Source organism: Podarcis cretensis (genome assembly GCF_951804945.1).
Source record: "Podarcis cretensis genome assembly, chromosome: 7".
Classification (NCBI taxonomy): domain Eukaryota; kingdom Metazoa; phylum Chordata; class Lepidosauria; order Squamata; family Lacertidae; genus Podarcis; species Podarcis cretensis.
The window spans coordinates 4229178-4248551 of NC_137176.1; the positions used below are offsets into that span (position 1 = coordinate 4229178).

Here is a 19374-nt window from a genome sequence, read left to right on the forward strand (position 1 = left end):
TTCTTTGTTTTCTTTTCTTTTTCTTCTTTTTTGTAAGCTTTAAAAGTAATAAATATTATTTTTTTAAAAAACAACTTTAACGGCTTGAGACCTGGTTCCTTGACAACCACTTTCACCCATATGAAGCAATCTGCTTCTTGGTGGAACTTTATAGTGGAATCGACACTGCTCAAGCGTACATTTTTTTTGTGTTCTCCACATGACATAGCAATCAAAATGCAGGTCCACATTTCTGCTACAATTAATGCAGGTTTTCCTCTACTGTAAAAGTAACCCATTATACTTCCACGCATCATGTGACATCACAACGTCTTCCAGCGCTGTGCAGGCCGGACGGGCACAGCCTAGCGGAAGACTGTATTTGCCTGCGCAATGTCAGGAGACACTACGCAGCCAGTGTGAGGACATGCCAGTCCTTCAGTGTCTCCTTCCGTTGATGCTGCCCTGCTCTGCTCAGCTCCTCTGCCCCCTCAATATTTGGGCAGTATATGGTCTTGTGGGTGGGTCTTAGTCCATTCCTCCCTCCATCTCCTCACAAGACTCATTTGATTCCTCATCCTCTTTCAGATCAGGGAAGAAGGACCCCACAAGCGACTCCGGAGGTTGGTCTTTGTCTCAGCACTGTGCCTCATGGCCCAAGCTGGTTCCCCTCCTCTCTGTCATCCTCCCTGGCATCTCTACCTAAAGCTGCAGGGTGGTTTCATCCCCTCTCGCTGACATAATGGGATCAGCACGCTGGCACCACTGACTCCCAAGGGATGCTGTCGCTTAGCAACTGCTCTTACCCAAAAGGAAAAGGCTAAGAATGTGTCTTGCCTATCAGATGTTTGCACGTTGCATGAGGATCACAGTTGCCTGTTGGTGAGAGGAAAAACATCCTGTGGTGCTCTGTGCACAGATACCTACCCCCTTCATTTCCATCTCCGGAAAGAGGATCTCAGAAGAGGCCTTTGTAGCCCTGGACTAAGAGGAATGTGAAGATCTTTGTTTAGCAGCATCCTCCCGGGCCTCAGCCATTAGCAAAATCGGAAGGTCGCCTGTCTGCTCAAGCAAGCAAAGAAGAAAAAGAGGTGGAGTGAAAAACGCAGGGAGAGACTCTGGATGCATCACAATCTGATTTGTTACATGATGCAAAATAGCAATCCTGTTGTCAGATTTTATGACTGATTATTTTTCTATAATTTCCACATCACCTGATATTAACTGATTTGCTTATTTGTGCGGTATTCATTTTCATGCTAAATACATTTACAAGGCCCCTCTTCCCAGCTGATTCATGCAGAGGAGCTGAGGAGGGGGCTCCTTCCTCTTCCCCATTCATCAAATGATCAGTCTGATTAACAGGAAGGGGCAATCTGCAACCCCATCAGCAATGGTGCTGACTTGAGCCCCAGACTGTGGGTGCTCAGCTGGCACACCGTGATGTCACGATGTCACGTGATATCGTGATGTCATGACTGTATGAGGTGGGGCATGTACTGTGGTGCTGCGGCACTGAATGGGCCAGGTCCTTCACCTCCATTGTGAGTCTTGTGTTGGGTCCTACTGCGGCCACAGATGCCCACCAGAAGCATGTCATTGGCCTCAGTGGGCCCCAACAGAGGCCTCAGTGGGCCCATCCCGTGGCCCAGTTGCCGCCATGCTGCCAGGGCACCAGAGGTAAGGCGGCGGTGGCTGGCATGCGATGGCGGGCCTCCGGGCCCTGCTGAGGTTGGTGCCACTGCCCATCAGGGCCCTGGGCTGAGTGGAGAGGTTTTAAGCACTCTGCCCACCGCAGGACAGTGGCTACTTTATTTATGCCATTTTAGCAGTCAATGCTTCCCTCAAAGAACCCTGGGAACTGTAGTTTACCCCTCACAGGGATACAATTACCAGCAGCCTTAACAAACTACATTTCCCAGGATTCTTTGGGGGAAGTCCAGAAGTAGCCCAAGTGTGCTTTAAGGGTATCGTGTGGATATGACCATGTCCTCTCTGATGTGCACCACCTCCACATCTGTGAACTCTGCAAAGAGTTCATAGATAGGACAGGATCTCTCTAGTTCTCTCCATTCCATCAGGGACTCAGCTAAACAGCTGCAAATAAATCTGTTAAGTGTGTTTTAAGTGCAACATACAATGTGACACTAGATGGTGAGCCATGGAAAAGTCAATGTATTTTTTAAAATGCTTTTTTAAAAAAAGCATTTTCAGAACATTTTTTATATGTATGTAGATTCAACCCAGGTTTCTATTATGCCCATGGAGAGCTCATGCAGACTTCCTTTTGTGCCTTCCTTTTCTAGTCACAAGTTCACGCTTTAAAGTGCCATGTCCAAATCTCTTGTTGTTGTTGCCCTGGCACTTTCCCCGTGAAGATCTGCTCTTTGCTGTTGAACTGGAGTGACCATCAGTCTACGGGGAACCTGAACTGCTGTTCTGATTCAGGGTTAAAGAGCAGGTTTTCTTGGGGAAAGAGGTGGGCAGGGCAAGGAGCGCTAGGATGCAGAGCTTTAAAGTGCAGGTTTGTGCCCAGCAAATGATAAGTGTGGATGAGCCCTCAATCTATGCTGTCTTCTGTGACCAAGCACTCCAGCTCACCTGTTTCGGTTTATTCATTAGCATATAAACACACATATCCATCCTCTGTCTAAATGTTTTTGGTGCTTGTATCTTAGCCCATGGTGCTTTGGTCTCTCTGAGTTGCTATCCCACACTCTCAATGCCTCGCTCTACCTCTCCCCCATTTAAATGCTCATAATTTGTTCACCTTCAGCTTTATTTTAGGAGCAAGGTTTGTTCCAAACTCAACCCTCCTCAGTTCTCCCCAGCACAATAAACAGGCTACCTAGACAGCAGTCAACATCTGCAGTCCTTGCGCCAGGCAGGTAATTCACCCCAAGGCGAATTCACTCAGCCCTTCCCTTTGCCCAGGACAAAATGGTGAATGGTCTTCCCACTTTTCTGGACTATTCACAAGCTACGAATTGAGTTGATAACCATCAGTTAACTCAGGCACAAGCACAGTTCTTGCCAATCCAGTTCCTATACTACTTTTAAAGCTGGGGGGGGGGGGGCTATAAAAAGACACTGCAAGGTCATTCAGACCCACCCCCAAAACTTGCAGAGGATTTGTCCCAATAGAAGAATTTAGAAAGACTCAGGGTGGGAATCATTAGGAGCCCCCAAGCCTACAAAAACTGCTTGACCCAAAGCATATGCATTTGTGGGCAAGAAAAACACCAATACTAAAGAAACGACTCTAGACTGATCCCTGTTGCTGCCTCTTCTCCTCACTCCACCACCTGTTGTGAAGACACGTGGATTTACACGGGGAATGATGCTTGGTCACCCTAGTTTCCCCATGCATGACCTTACTGCAGATGTGAGAAACCTGAAGATGGCATGCACATAGCTTCTTGTTTGTGGAAAGCAATCAGATCCCATTTGCAAAGCTAAGCAGGGTCTGGTCTGGATGGGGGACAGTGTGTTAAGATTCTGCATCGAAGGGGTTGGACTAGATGACCCTCAGGGTTCCTTCCAACTCTACAGTCAGTTCTGAGTTGAAGCCGTGTTTCCATCCTGCCACACAGACAACCTGATGTGCCACGTTATTGTGATTCCTACTAGCCAGGCCCTCCCCAATATCAGTTACTCATCCCCAATATTGTTCTGCCTGCTGTGCCTTGGAAGGGGAAGCTTCCTTGCTGTGAGATCAGGATCCTGTGGAAGTGCAGGAATAGTATTCCGAACCCCCAGTGTAGCCTGTGGTTTCGATCAGGGAAAGACTTCCCTCAGATTTCCACAGGCCCCTGTTAGCTGCAGCGTGAGACAGCAGAAAGGTGCGAGATGCACCAGTTCAGAGTGTGGACACTAGATGGGGCCAAAGACCCTTCCAAAGGACTAAAAGGGTCTAATCCACAAAGAACAGGCGAGAAAACAGCACCTTGCATCTGATGAAGGGAACTGTAATCCATGAAAACATATTCCATAATAGTATATACAGCCCTTAACAACCTGCGAGATCGCCTGTTTTGTTTCTTAATATGTTACATATTTTTGTGTTTTTAAATTGTAAACGGCCCTGTAATCCTCGGATGAAGGAAGGTACAGAAATTTAATCATACAATAGTAAATAAACATGCCCCTTTGACCGCTTCAAACTGGCATTGTTACACAGGTCACATGATAGCCATTCCACATTTGTAGGAAGCCTAGCTTTTAGCGTGGCAACAACTGCCCTCTGGAACTCCCTGCCAGTTGACACCAGGCCTTCTTCACCCTTCTCTTTTTAGTGCCCGCTAAAAGCATTTTTGTTTAGGCAAGCCTATCTAGACATGCAGAAAGTTGTCATGTTTTTAGTTTATCTTTGATTTTACTTATTCCCTGGATGTTTTAAGTAGCTGTTTGAAACTGCTCTAATTGATTATTTTATTCTTCTCTTTGTCATGTTCAATAGATGTAATACAGGCTTCCTCAACCTCGGCCCTCCAGATGTTTTTGGCCTACAACTCCCATAATCCCTAGCTAGCAGGACCAGTGGTCAGGAATGATGGGAACTGTAGTCTCGAAACATCTGGAGGGCCGAGGTTGAGGAAGTATCATGAGCTGTAGGAATCCATATACATTCTAAACCAGCTGTTAACTGTAGCTGTTATGTATTGAAGTTCTCACCCTGGGCCAGCAGGGGGATACTGTAGATAGTTATGCAAATAAGGGATCGAAAGTGACGTTCAGTGATTGGATAGTTTTAAAAAAATGTTACAGTAACGTTGTACTGGAGCTCTATATAAGCAGGCTGACTGAACCCTTCAGTTCAGTTCTGTTCTGGCCTGTGAATAAACAAGAGCTGTTTGAAGAATCGCTGTGTCGTCTGATATGTTCACCCACAACTTAACAGTAGCAATGCCACTTCTGTTGCGCATTGAAGAGAATGCAACTGGCATGATGAGTCTCATGAGCTTCTGAGACCTGCCTCTGCCTCTTTAAGTGAATGCCGGGAATCCTCATGTCCACATTGGCCTTTGCCACTACATTCTATACCAGCTGAGGGGAAAGTTCTTCTTCTGGATATAAAAGACGCTGGAGCTGAGGGCACCCGACAAAGGTTCTTGAAAGCTTCCCTGAAAGTAAGGCCTCATCTTCCCTTTTTGCCACATTTTAAGGCACAGCTTTGCTCTTTAACGCTCCATGTCTGAGCACTTTTCTTGCCCTGGCTCTTTCCCCATTAAAACCTGCTCCTTGCTGCTGATTCGGAGCAAACAACAATCCACAGAAAACCCAGATTACCATTTGTGGATTTTTCTGGGGAAAGTAGGTGGGGTGGGGGTGAGGAACACTTGGACACTGAGCTTATGTGCCTAGAAAAGTGGCACAAAAGGAAGTCTGGATGAGTCCTAGGCCTCTCTGGTCTCAGGTACTGGAGTTATCATCTTTCTTATGTCACACCTGGTGGTAGAGACTGGAGGCTGGGAAACAGTAAAGCTCTCTGCAATCCACTACAGTACATTATTTCCAATTGCTTAATTGAAAGGCCAAAGCTTAAATAGGACTCTACATGAGTCCAAACTTGATGGCATGTAACATAAGGAATGCTGTGTCTGTACCAGAGAACTGAACCATTTTAATTCCTGGTTGAAATCCAGTTCTGATTCATCAGTATTTTTAACTCTCCCTGGAAGTCAGCACTTTGAACTAGTTTTTAGCTAGTTTTGACAAGTGCATTTCATACAAGTAGGAGCACTGACTCCTAGGGGCTGAACCCCTTTGAGCCACCCTCCAATATTTGTTGAGGGGCTGGGCCCTCTCAATATTCGTCTGGGCATCATGCGACACCTGGACATGATGTTGCACATGACACCCAGGCGTTGCTCAGTCGCACAAGTCAGGAACACGGCGGCTCCTTCGCTTCCTTTTTTTTTAAAAAAAATGATATTTTATTAAGATTTTTAACAGAAAAAAACAAAAAGTTACAAGATAATGGACAAAAAAACAAGAAAACAAGAAAAATAGAAAAAAACCACAGTTTAGCATAAAAATAAAAAATAAAAAATAAAAAAGAATAAAAATCCCTCTTTTTAATTTTTCACCGTTCATTTACTTATTTTCCTGACTTCCTCACACCTCCCTTTTTTGTATTCTGTTTAAAATTTGGTTCAGCAAATTTAATTTACCCTAAATTATTTGTCCTCATATAATATAGCTTCAGATTTTCATCTAATATCAATCCATTCTTACATATTCTTATTTTACCTTGTTACTAGAACCACTTCATTTCATTTAAACGTCATCAACATTCAAAAATTTTACAGTGTTTCTGTAGATAAATTTTAAATTTCTTCCAATCTTCTTCCACCAACTCTTCTCCCTGGTCTCGGATTCTGCCAATCATTTCCGCCATTTCCACATAGTCCTTCGCTTCTTCCTCCTTCTGCCGCGCAGGGGAAGCAGCCCCCGGCCATGGCGGCTGCAGCAGCAGGAGGGCTCACAATCAGCCAGTCACATGAGAGCTACTGCTAAAGGAAAAACCCCATGTTAAAAGTGTATAACCTGAAAAAATAGACAAGCCTTATTGATTAAAGAATCCAGGCAGGAACCGATATATCTGTAACAGTGACATAGCATGGGTTGCCAGCACCTGGGGTCGTGTGGAGGGGCTGAGTGAGAGCGAAACAGATGGAGTATGTATGCGCATTCAACTGCCTAAGTGTGTCCATGTCACCTAGGAGATTGCAGCCACAGAGAAGAGAAAATGCGAGTTGTCTGGAGAGGTCGCTTCCTAGTCTGCATGGGAAAGCATTTTTCAACGGAGCCCAGCAACAGAAGCTTGCAGCTGTATTTTGTGCCCCTAAAATTTTGCACCTGGTGCAAAAACCCCTGTGCCCCACTGCCACCATACTACGCCACTGACCTGTAGTCTTTTCATTGATCTCGTGTTTCTTGCTTCTGAACATGGTGAGGAATAGCTCAAGGTCATCATCCGGACAACACAGACATTTTTGACTGGGAAAAAAGTAGACACCCGTCATACAAATGGAGCAAGTATTTGAAATTGATGGGGTAGGGTAAAAATGTGGCGGGGGGACGTGACCAGTTAAGCCTATTTTGAGTTTGGTCCAGCCCTCCCTCAAGCTGAACCAAGCTGAAAATGGGACTTGTGCTCCCATCCTCCACACCTACCGTTCCCCCTCCATCCAACTCAAAATTTCTTATCTTTGGGAAAGGAGAGAAGGTGCCGGGCATAGGAAGCACAGGAGGTGCCTCATGGGACATCTTCCCAGTGGCAAAAGAAGCCCTCTGTGCATAATTTCCTGTCAAGGACCCTGGCATTCTTATTTCCGTTTTCTTTTATACTGGAATGGAACCATGTTTGTGTAAAAAGAGGGAAGAAACCCAGAAACCCACCACCACCCATGGGAACTGGCATTTTGGAGAGGATTTTTCAGTGGGCAAAAGTGGGGCAATTCATCACATCAACTGCTATCAACAGGAAGCAATAACCTTTTAATTTTTTTATTTAACTTTATAGCAAAACTATTTACATAAAACAATACAAACAAACAAGAACAGTACCTCAATGACAACTACACATTAACTAACAACACATCGTCTAACTTCACACATACTTTTGATTTCCGATTCACCTCTTTTGTGCTTTCTATATATTCTTAACCTATATGCACTTCCTGTTGTATCTGTTACATAGCAAGAAAGATATTTACATTTATAGTTTCCTTAATATTCAAACAATAACCTGAGCAGGACCTGCAAACAGAAAATGTTTCATTAAAGACACAGGAGCCCTAAAAAGCTTCAACAGTTCTTTGCCTGTGCATACTAGACAGGTTGGTGTTCCCTTTCCCTGCTCTCCCCCAAAAGTCAAGACAAATTAGGTCTGGGAAAACACAGGACAACAAAACAGAAAACACTGGACTGCAACAATTTCACAATCAAGTTTTGTTGGGGGTTTTGGGGGGCCGGGGCTGGACTCTCAGAATGTGGGTGATCAAAGGGCAGCCATTCCAGAAGAAAGGGCTAGTGTGGAAGCAGCCTTAGATGCAAATTGAGTTGTGCATATTCTTCTTTGTCTCTCCTACAAAGGGGACCTAAGGATAATGAATGCAGCCCATCTCCATCATTAAACCATTCAGCCTGTCTTCTCAAATTAAAGGCCTGTGTGATCTGTTTGCTCCCTAAAGCCAACACTGTTTGCTCCACCTGAATAATTTTGCTTGTCATTCTCTGTCATGGAGAAGTTTCCAATGAGAAACACAAACATGGCAGTAGGGTAATCATCTGGCATTCAGAAACTGTGTCTTGATTCATTGTAAAAAGTGCATGCACTTTTTATTTCTAATAAACAGCACAGTAGGATATGGAATTCTAAAATATATTTTATTGATTTTTTAATTCTAAATAATATAAATAAATTTGCATAGACTTACATATTTCGTTGCATATGAACATATAACAATTAAATAAAAGAATGTAATATCATTTGTAACTTGTAGACAGAGTTATGAGAATGAATGCCAGAGCAATTATAATTACTGTATGGTGTACAATACTACATGATGTTTAGGTTGGTGAACACAGGCAAATAATACCAGTAACAATTCAAAATTCTGTGCTTCAATAGCCATTATATTTTCATTGGTTACATATATCAAAATTAAACAGAGAAATAATAGGGAGCAAAGGAGGAGGGATAACCTATGTGCGCCAGACTATAAGGATATGGATTTTACCTACATGGCCTTTAAGCAATGCTGCTCTGTTCTCATATACTACGTTAACAGTGCAGTCCTAACCTTGTCTTTTAAGAAGTAAGTGCTGTTGAATTACTCCCAAGTAAGTGTGGTTAGGATTGCAGTCTAACTGTACTGTCCAGGAGACATGTTTCTAGCTAATATAAGCTGTGGCAACATCCTACTGAAACCAACAGAACATATGCATCCCACCTAAATTAAGCCTCATTCCCTTCAGTGGAATTGAGTCCATCAGAGTCTACTTCTGAGTAAACCTGTTAGTTACTACTAGAGACAAGGAAGAAAATTGATTTGATTTGCATTTATAGTCAAAACTATCAAATTTCCCGAAACAACATGAGAAACACAGCTATTCTATGAAATTCACACTTTTCAAATTTTGCAATGAGGTTCTCCAACCAACCAATGTTTACAAAAATGCATACATTAGGAGAAAGTTTGCATTAAAATGTACATGTTAGTGGAAATAAATCGTGCATTAGTCAAAACTACATACCAAAATGTGTTTATTAGGTGAGCTGCACACTAAAACGTTGCTGGATTTTCATGAGGACTTGAAAATAAAAAAAATCACAAATGGCTGCAGAAATATGGAGAACTGCATTTAAGACTGGGGGAAATGAGAAACTGAGAGCACCAAACTCAGCACATCCTTCTATCCCTAGTTACAACAACAATGCATGTTCAATTGGAATGTGTGGAATGTTTTGCCCTCCCTTGCGCTGAGTTTGGAGCTTATTTCACCCCCTCAATCTTTTGAGTTCCCTGGAGTTTCTTCTTCTCCTTGAAAGTCCTTGGTACTGCAGACACCATATTTGCATGCACTATTATAGACTTGCTTATTATTTCAGGATTCATCTGAATCATTAATTATAGCTATTCTATACTCTCGGCATACCAAAGTCATTGGCCAACCAATCATGCTTATTTGTGGAAACCAGATCCTGTTGTGCACAAACCATTGATAATGCTGAAGGTTTTTTTGTGACTGTGGGTCTCCAGGAGGTTTTCCCAGGCCCATCAGTCTTCTCACTCCTTCTTCTAAGTCATTTATACTGATCCTGCATTTATGTAGCACCCTGCTTGTGGTTAACGCTTAGCTGGAATGAAATATTCAACGCAGCAATAGAGAAATTAAAATAATAATTTATTTGTCAGACAAATAAATGAGAGGCACAGTGGTATATGGTTACCAAGCTCTGGCCTGGCCTCCTGCCGTTATGGCCAGCACTTATATTTCCTTAATCCAGCCCCCTTGCTCCTCCTGTGGCTGCCTCTGTCCAATCAGCCTGGTTGAAATTCCTATTGGCTGTTTGCTAGAACCAGTCACAAAAGATACACCCATTTCCTCTTGCCCTTTTATGGGAAACAAAAAGCTATATATTCTTCTATCTATAAATGACAAATAAGTAGTAATATATCTTACATGTGTCTCAACAAGGAACCTTAATTACCAGCTCACCTCGCCCTATTGCCCTCCAAAACAAATGGTTTAATCTTAAATTTTTATCTTAAACAGATGTCAAGGATCTTGAGTTCACATCATCATTGAAAGATCTCCTTCTCTTGGAGGTCTTTTAAACAAAGGCCTGACAACCATATGTGTGCTCTAATGATGTTTCCTGCTTGGCAGGGGGGCTGGGCTGGTGGCTGATGGCCCCTGTGATCTCTTCCAACTATATGAAATAAGAATCTAGCATAAGGATTTAACATTTCTTAGCTTCTAATTCCTTTGCATAATTACATTTAAGCCAATATATTTAATACATAACATAGATAGCTTTTTAGAAGAATAAACCTTTTCAAAGTAAAAAAGGAAGGAACAGTTTCCAGCCTCAAAATAAGATAGAAAGAAAACCTCTTCTCCAGCCAAGCCAGTTGCCATTTTCACTGCTCTTGACCTTTCAACCTTAGGAAAATATGGCTCAAGTTTAATGGGAGGCACATGGTTTTATTTTACTATTTACCCACTCTTAATTATGTTTATCTCTTTTTTTATCTTCTGTAATATGTAGGGTCAGTGTAACCTTGGCTGTCAGCCTGTAATTCCCTTTTTACGACTTTGAGAATTGTTTTCTGCTATAAATCAGGGGGCCCCCTTGTCCAGGAGAATAAACATCTTGCCAAGGTTCTTAGGCAGCTGGTCTTCTGCCTGGCATGAACATTTGAAAATCTTTAAGCTCATTTTAAAATACAGGCCCTGATCAAGCCTTAATAAAAATGCAGGCTATGATTAGATGCCTCATTTAGAGGCTGTGGATAACAACAATAAAGTCATTCTTGTCATTATCCATTATCATCACATCAGTGGAATAAAACTAGAGACCTTAGTTCCTGGATATACGGTACATATATACGAAGGCATGGAGAGGGAATTGGGCCCACTGGTCCCATTTTCAATCTCTTCACATTTTCTGTTTCCATAGGCTTGTGCATGCCTAGGCGCCTTTCACCTGATCAATACTCTTGTTTTGCAGTGTACAGATTGCAGAGAGGGAGCTTAGACCACCTGAATATACACATGTAAATGAGATAATGTATGAGTGGGGTCAGGTGTGAAGCACATCCTTGCTGTTCCCCATTTGTTCAATTGTACTTTCAGAAAATTTCTATGCATCTACATCCTGAACCATACTGAAGTCCTATGTCAGGTATTCTAGTGATATGCTGCCTGCCTGGTGGTCACAACAGCTAAAAATGGAAAGAGCAAATGGGCGCTTTGAAATGGCTTTATTTGGCTGCTGATAACCCCAAGAGATTGGTTCTGAAAGCAATATTTATGAAGGAGGTTAAACACCAACCAAAAATTACATATTTAAAATGAAACAAAGAAGCCAGACTACTGGAACAAAATTATAACAGATTTTTTGAAGAATTAATTTATTCAAGTTGAACTTCAACCATTTACCCAAAGCCTGCTCCCCATTTCCCTTTCTGCACAAACTCCTTTCAGTGTCTAGGCTGTTGTTCCCACAGAGGCCTCATATCCAGGACTTTATTTGTCATATTCTTTTAATACAATGGCTCGACCACAGCTGTGAACCCAGTTTAAGATGCAGCAATGAAGAGTCTTGTGTCATCTTAAAGACCAACTCGTTTATTAGGGCATAAACTTTTGTTGACTGCAGCCCGCTTCATCAGACGCATGAAGTGTTATTGTCAGTTTACAGGAATACACACACACACACACACACACACACACACACGTCTAAAGAAAACGTTGTAAACTGTGGGGTGAAATGGTAATGGAATGGAAAAGCAAGAGTATGTGACAATTCAATTAAAGTACAGTATAAAATAATAATAATAATAATAATAATAATAATAATAATAATAAATAATAATAATAATAATAATAATAATAATAATAATTTATTTGTACCCCGCCCATCTGGCTGGGTCTCCCCAGCCACTCTGGGCGGCTTCCATAGAAACCAAAAATACAGTAAAATATCACACGTTAAAAACTTCCCTGAACAGGGCTGCCTTAAGATGTCTTCTGAATGTCAGATAGTTGTTTATCGCTTTGACATCTGCTGGAGGGGCATTCCACAGGGCAGGCGCCACTACCGAGAAGGCCCTCTGCCTGGTTCCCTGTAGCTTTGCATCTCGCAATGAGGGAACCGCCAGAAGGCCCTCGGCGCTGGACCTCAGCGTCCGTGCAGAATGATGGGGGTGGAGACGCTCCTTCAGGTATACTGGACCGAGGCCGTTTAGGGCTTTAAAGGTCAGCACCAACACTTTGAATTGTGCTCGGAAACGTACTGGGAGCCAATGTAGGTCTTTCAAGACCAGTGTTATATGGTCTCGGCGGCCGCCCCCAGTCACCAGTCTAGCTGCCGCATTCTGGATTAGTTGTAGTTTCCGAGTCACCTTCAAAGGTAGCCCCACGTAGAATGCATTGCAGTAGTCCAAGCGGGAGATAACCAGAGCATGCACCACTCTGGCGAGACAGTCCGCAGGCAGATAGGGTCTCAGCCTACGTACCAGATGGAGCTGGTAAACAGCTGCCCTGGACACAGATTTGACCTGTGCCTCCATGGACAGCTGTGAGTCCAAAATGACTCCCAGGCTGCGCACCTGGTCCTTCAGGGGCACAGTTACCCCATTCAGGACCAGGGAATCCTCCACACCTGCCCGCCTCCTGTCCCCCAAAAACAGTACTTCTGTCTTGTCAGGATTCAACCTCAATCTGTTAGCCGCCATCCATCCTCCAACCGCCTCCAGACACTCACACAACCGCTTGCTCAATCACCTTGCCCAAGAATGGAAGATTTGAGACTGGGCGATAGTTGGCCATCGTGGCCGCATCTAAAGATGGTTTTTTAAGAAGCGGTTTAATAACCGCCTCTTTCAGCGGGTCTGGGAAGGCTCCCTCACGGAGGGAAGCATTCACCACCCCACAAAGCCCATTGCCCAGTCCTTCCCTGGTAGCTTTTATAAGCCAGGATGGGCAAGGATCCAGGAGACAGGTGGTTGGTTTCACTCGTCCAAGCAGCCTGTCCACATCTTCGCAGGTAACAGATTGGAAGAAATATACAGGTGATACATAATGAAGTATAGTTTCCAGATGCTGTAAGACAGTAACAAGCGATAACACGGACTACAACTGCGAACCGTGAGGTAGGTGTACTTATAAAGTTTGTGTTTCGCTCAGCGGCAGGCAGGGCAAGCCTCTGAGGAGTCTGCCTGCCTCCTCCCACTCAGCCGCCCTACAGCTGGGGGAAGGCAGTGGGCAGGCCGTTTGGGCAGCGTGGAGCCTGTGCGCACCCAAGCCACTGCGTCTCTCCCAGGAGTGAGACCCGGCATTTTGTCACTCCCCTCAGTGGTGACACCCAGGGTGAACTGCCCCCACTGCACCCCCTTCCTCCACCCCTGGTTCCGTTACTGAGGGAAGTGATTAATAATAATAATAATAATAATAATAATAATAATAATTTATTTGTACCCTGCCCATCTGGCTGGGTTTCCCCAGCCACTCTGGGCAGCTTCCAACAAAGACAAAAAATACACTAAGATGTCACACATTAAAAACTGCCCTGAACAGGGCTATCTTCAGATGTATTCTGAATGTCAGGTAGTTGTTTATCTCTTTGACATTGGTGGGAGGGTGTTCCACAGGGTGGGCGCCACCACCAAGAAGGCCCTCTGCCTGGTTCCCTGTAGCTTTGCTTCTCACAGTAAGGGAACCGCCAGAAGGCCCTCGGAGCTGGACCTCAGTGTCTGGGGGTGGGGATGGGGGTGGAGACACTCCTTCAGGTATACTAGACTGAGGCCGTTTAGGGCTTTAAAGGTCAGCACCAACACTTTGAATTGTGCTCGGAAACATTCTGGGAGCCAGTGTAGGTCTTTCAAGACAGTGTAGGTCTTTCAAGACAGTGGTCTCGGCGGCCATTCCCAGTCACCAGTCTAGCTGCCGCATTCTGGATTAGTTGTAGTTTCCGGGCGTAGGCGATAGCGCACGTCATGTGACAGATCAGGCAAAATGGCTGTGTTTGCAGTGGAGAAGGAGTTTTGTGTTCTTGAATTGAGCAAAACGGAATCTGTAACTGTTGTGTGATGGCATTTTTGATCGTGATTCGGAAAAAAACATCCAAGCAGAAAATGCATCTACGATTGGCATCTGTGGCTGCTAAATTATATATATATATATATATATTAAATTGTCTCTGTGTGTAAATTTAATTTATATATATTATTTAATTTCTACACCACCTTTCATCTGAGGGTCGCAGGGCAATTTACAATAAAAATAAGCATAGTGATTATTCACAACATTAGTAAATGGTGAGAAGACATGTGCATTAATGCTTACAGTGGAACAGGTGATGTTGAGAGTGAGACACCAGCTTCGTTCTCTGGCCTCAGCGTAAACGGGCAGACAAGCCTAATTTCTACTCTACTCTCTTGAGAATATTTTATTCAAGAGGAAAACAACAACTTTATTATTTATACCTCACCCATCTATCTGGGTTGCCCTAACAAATATAAAAACACATATAAAAACATAATATAACATCAAACATTAAAAAACTTCCTAATACAGGGCTGCCTTCAGATGTCTTCTAAAAGTTGTTTAGTTCTTTATCTCCTTGACATCTGATGGGAGGGTGTTCCACAGGGAGGGTGCCACTGCTAAGAAGGCCCCCTGCCTGGTTCCTGTAACTTCACTTCTCGCAGTGAGGGAACCACCAGAAGGCCCTTGGAACTGGACTTCAGTGTTCAGGTAGAACAATGTGGGTGGAGACACTTATTCAGATATACAGGGCTTTAAAGGTTAGCACCAACACTTTGAATTGTGCTGGGAAACATACTGGGAGCCAGTGAAGATCCTTTAGGATTGGTGTTATATGGTCCCAGTGGCTGCTCCCAGTCACCAGTCTAGCTGCCACATTCTGGATTAGTTGTAGTTTTTGAGTCACCATCCAAGGGAGCCCTGCACAGAGTACATTGCAGTAGTCCAAACAGGAGATAATGAGAGCATGCACCAGTCTGGCAAGACAGTCTGCAGGCAGGTATGGTCGTAGCTGGTGTACCAGATGGGCTGGTAGACACCTGCCCTGGACACAGAACTGACCTGTGCCTTCATAAATAGCTGTCCAAAATGACTAACCAGGCTGCACACCTGGTTCTTCAGGGGCACGGTTACCCTGTTCAGGACCAGGGAATCCCCCACACCCACCGTCCCCCTGTCCCCCAAAGCACGACTCAGTTACTGACTGACTGACTGACTGACTGAATAAATAAATAAATAGTATTCTAGGGACAATGTTATGGATTTTATTATGAATGAATGAATGAATGAATGAATGAATGAATGAATGAATAAATAAGAGGATTTCCAAACTGTGATTCTTCAAAATTGATTCTTGATATCATCTCTTCACTGATCAGGTTTCTGGGTGTGAAACGAAGCCCATACAGACAACTTTGACATGACAGTACTTTGCATATGTATGCCATTCCCCATTCTTGGCCCCTGCCTCAGTGATTTCCGCAGTGGGCCTGTGGATAGATGTACTGCCACATGGTGCATTCGAGGTCATGACCGCTGCCATCTGAGGCCAAGGTTTTCTAGTGAGAAAAAATATATCCATTGAGCAGTTGTTACGCATTCTTTCTCAAATACATGAGAATGGTTTTAATATAAACAGAATGCATGTTGCAACTTGAAAACGAGGAAATGAGGAAGAGAAAGTGGCAAGGCTGGAAAGGAGGGCCAAAGGGTGGGGGTGGGGTAGCTCACTGGGATGGGTGTCGGCAGGGTGTCTCTCACTACCTACTGCCACATGAAGTGGAAGCGGTTATTCATGCCTCCATTTGCCCCAAGAAAACCTGCAGTTAAGCACTGAATGGCTGTTGGGTTTTCTGCAGATTGCTTTTTGTTCCGATTAGCACTAAAGAGCAGGTGTTCTGGGGGAAAGTGGTGGGGCAAAGGCAAAGCCACTCATGCCTAGAAAGTGCATGCCAAGTGGAAAATCACTCGGACCCATGCTTTTTAGGCATGGGACAAGGAGCAGTTTGGACAAGCCCAAAGGCCTGGGACGTACAGATAGGGTGATGATGATGATGATGAAGAGATCATCTAAATGTTTTCACACATAACAAAATCTGCCCAAATTTACCCTGTTCCTTAATATCCCATCCAGCTGAGCCAATTGACTTTGAGGTGGAGATAAGACAAAATGGAGCCATTGATAAAGAAATACCTTGAAGAAGCAACACTGTGTTCTGAAATGTTTTGCTCCTCTGCTGTGCTCACGTTCAGGACCCTGTTCCTTTCTACCTCTTGGAAAAAGTCTTCTTCATTCCAGTGTCACTCTCAGTGTGCAGATTTCATGCATTCTGCAATGAACACACAATTCACACAGTCTGGGATGCTTCTTGTGACCACCTTTTCTCTTCCCTGTACTCAAGGTGAGGTAAAATATTAGCATGTGCAGATGAAAATGCACTGGACATGAATGTTCTGTGTTCAAAAACAGGTGAAAAGGTTCACAGTTCAGCTTACAAAGACAACCTAACAGGAAACAACAACACAAAGGGAGAACAAAGCCTTAAAAGCTAAATGAAAGCTTTCTTTTGTGGTTAGGGTGGGTAGGAAAGAGGATGGACAGGCCATCTAAAGATATTCTTGGGAGTTTTATTCAGGTTGTTGGTTCGTATGCATCCCATTTTCTTAAAGACAGCCTGCCTGTTTGGCAGGGATTTCCAAGGTCCAGTTTCAATGTATCTGATTGGCTAGCAGAAGGCACAGCCAGCTCTCAGATCTTTGAGGAAAATGTTAAATATGCTTAGCAATTTGCTCACAGTGGCTGGAGCATCTTCTTTCTAAAGTGTTAGCCGGCCTTTCAGCAGACATTCACCCAAAGGCTTGAGCATCAGGTCTCTCCCCTGCTCTTTCGCTGAAGGCAGGCTCCATCATTCCTGCTCAGGCTCCTCTCTCGACCCCCTCCTCTTTCTCCCCTCCCTTCTTTCCTGCAACCTGCTTCCTAGCAATCTTTTGACACCTGAAGGAAAGCTGGGGAGGCGTAACCCATTGCAAGTGGCGAGGGGGGAGACAATAAAGGGAAGTCTGAGAAGGCATGGGGCTGGAATGTCTCCTTATATGTAGCTGCTGGCGATTTTGCATGGATTGTTGAGGGAAAAACAAGCTGCACTTGTGAGGGAAACCTTTTAGCTCTGGTAAGTAGAATCACAGTGTGTTCATTTTCATCCTATATCCATGCATCTCTGTGGCATCCTATGGAATATTGTTCTTGGAATGGCATTTTGTTAGTGTTATGGTCATTCATATGTGATGTATTAGCTTAAAGCTGCAGTCACTAGGATTTGATTTATCTCTTGATGTCTCTAGTTTGCATCCTTGGGTCCCAAGGTAAGCATTTCCTGAGTGTGTTCCTAGAGAGAGAATGTGGAATGTAAAGATTATTGTCCTAATCAAGCACAACTGTATTTCATTCTAATTGATTTCACAATCCTTGAATCATCCAGGGATGAGATTAATTATTATTTATATATCTGAATTCTGGGAAGGAAGCCTGGAAATTATGTTCATGTAATTACATGTGGCTGCTTAGCGCACTCTGTCCTCAAAGGCTGTGGGTGGGTAACAATTAGAAACACACAATCAAATCACTTTACCAGCTTTGTTTTTTTTAAAACACCCACACCCAATAAATCTTAAGTTACCAGCCATCATGAATAGGACTGTCTTCCTTTACAAGAACTCTGATGCATTCTGTATTTTATAGCACAACTGTATTTCAGCATCAGTTCAGTAGTATAGCATCCAAATTACATGGTTGTCATGGAGATGTGCAGGGAAGGTGAAGCAATATGACTGCAGCTGGACTATGGAAGATTCTGATACTGCACCCTGATCTGTGGTAGTGGTGTGTGTGTGTGTGTGTGTGTGTGTGTGTGTGTGTGATGTCTTAGTCTAGTGCATAAAGAAGGCTGTGCTAAGTTACAGGTTCCCCCCCCCCACTTTAGAAAGATCCACTGCAATTTTACAAGATTTAAAGGGTTAAGACCTTAAATGGATGTGGCTGCTTTGACATCCCATCATAATTTTAATTGCTACATTAACATTTACATCTGGCTGTTATTTTTTTGTCAGACTGGAAATGGAGATGACACAGGAAGGGCAGTTCTGCAGCTATAGGGGTGTATTCAAATACATCTTAAAGAGATGTCTCTACAAGCAGCAATGCAGATGTATTATTTTGTAACAAAAGAATATTTTAATTGCTTTAGCCATACTTGAGTCCAATTCCACCAACCCACCCACCCTTCTCTGAATCTTAACAGTACAGATTCAGTATCTGCTCGTTTCACCTTTACAAACCAGACTGTGACATTTTGCAAGTGGTAAAAGGAAATGTGTCAGCTACTGAAGGAAATGAATAATGTATACGGCAGAATTTCTCCTGCCTAAGGCAAAATGCGCTACAAAGGATTTTTCCTGAAAACTGTATTCATGTTGTTCAAGAAATGCATTCAGTTTCATGTCACAGACATGTTATGCTTCTGTTGTAGCTGGAACTCCACCAGACTCTTCTTTATACAGGCACACAAATTTTGCCTATGATTTAATCTGGTCTCATTATGTGCTCATACAATGAATGTGTAATTTGAAGGCATCTGAAAAATGCAGTAGGAAGGCATCTCCATTGTCTCTGTAAAATACAATTTCAGCCTTTATTTTTAATGTTCCTATCCTGTCAGCAGCATGTCAAATACAATGGAATGGCAAAAGGATTGTGTTAGGAAGGAAATTTTAATGTAAGTAATATCTGCAAGACTAGGAAAAATAATTTGCTAGCAGACCCCTGAGTTGTGGCCAAGCAATTCACCTAAGATGGTGTTTTATGTTTTCATGATAGGTCAGGTGCCAATCTGCATTCTAGCTGGATACTAGTTGAGTATGTGAACAGGATTCATTCAGAGATGAGGCTGATCATGTGTGTGCTTGACCCTTGTCCCTCCAAATTAATAAATTAAGATAACCCGATTGGGCCTGTCTACATGGACAGCAATACCTTCAATTGTACTGAAACAAGCAGCAGTACACACTCTATGGAAAAATTACCTTGGACCTCTCTGACTCCCTATCTCAAATTTT

At 43.4% G+C, this 19374-nt stretch overlaps 1 protein-coding gene across 1 annotated transcript in view; it reads left to right on the forward strand.

Annotated features, from left to right (window-relative positions):
* The first annotated feature begins 16980 nt into the window (after positions 1-16980).
* The window catches only part of PSD2 (pleckstrin and Sec7 domain containing 2), a 57938-nt gene continuing 55544 nt past the window's right edge, over positions 16981-19374 (forward strand). The window contains exon 1 of the mRNA XM_079983519.1: positions 16981-17432. The gene's annotated coding sequence lies outside the window, so the exon portion shown is untranslated. The remainder of the gene's footprint in view (positions 17433-19374) is intronic.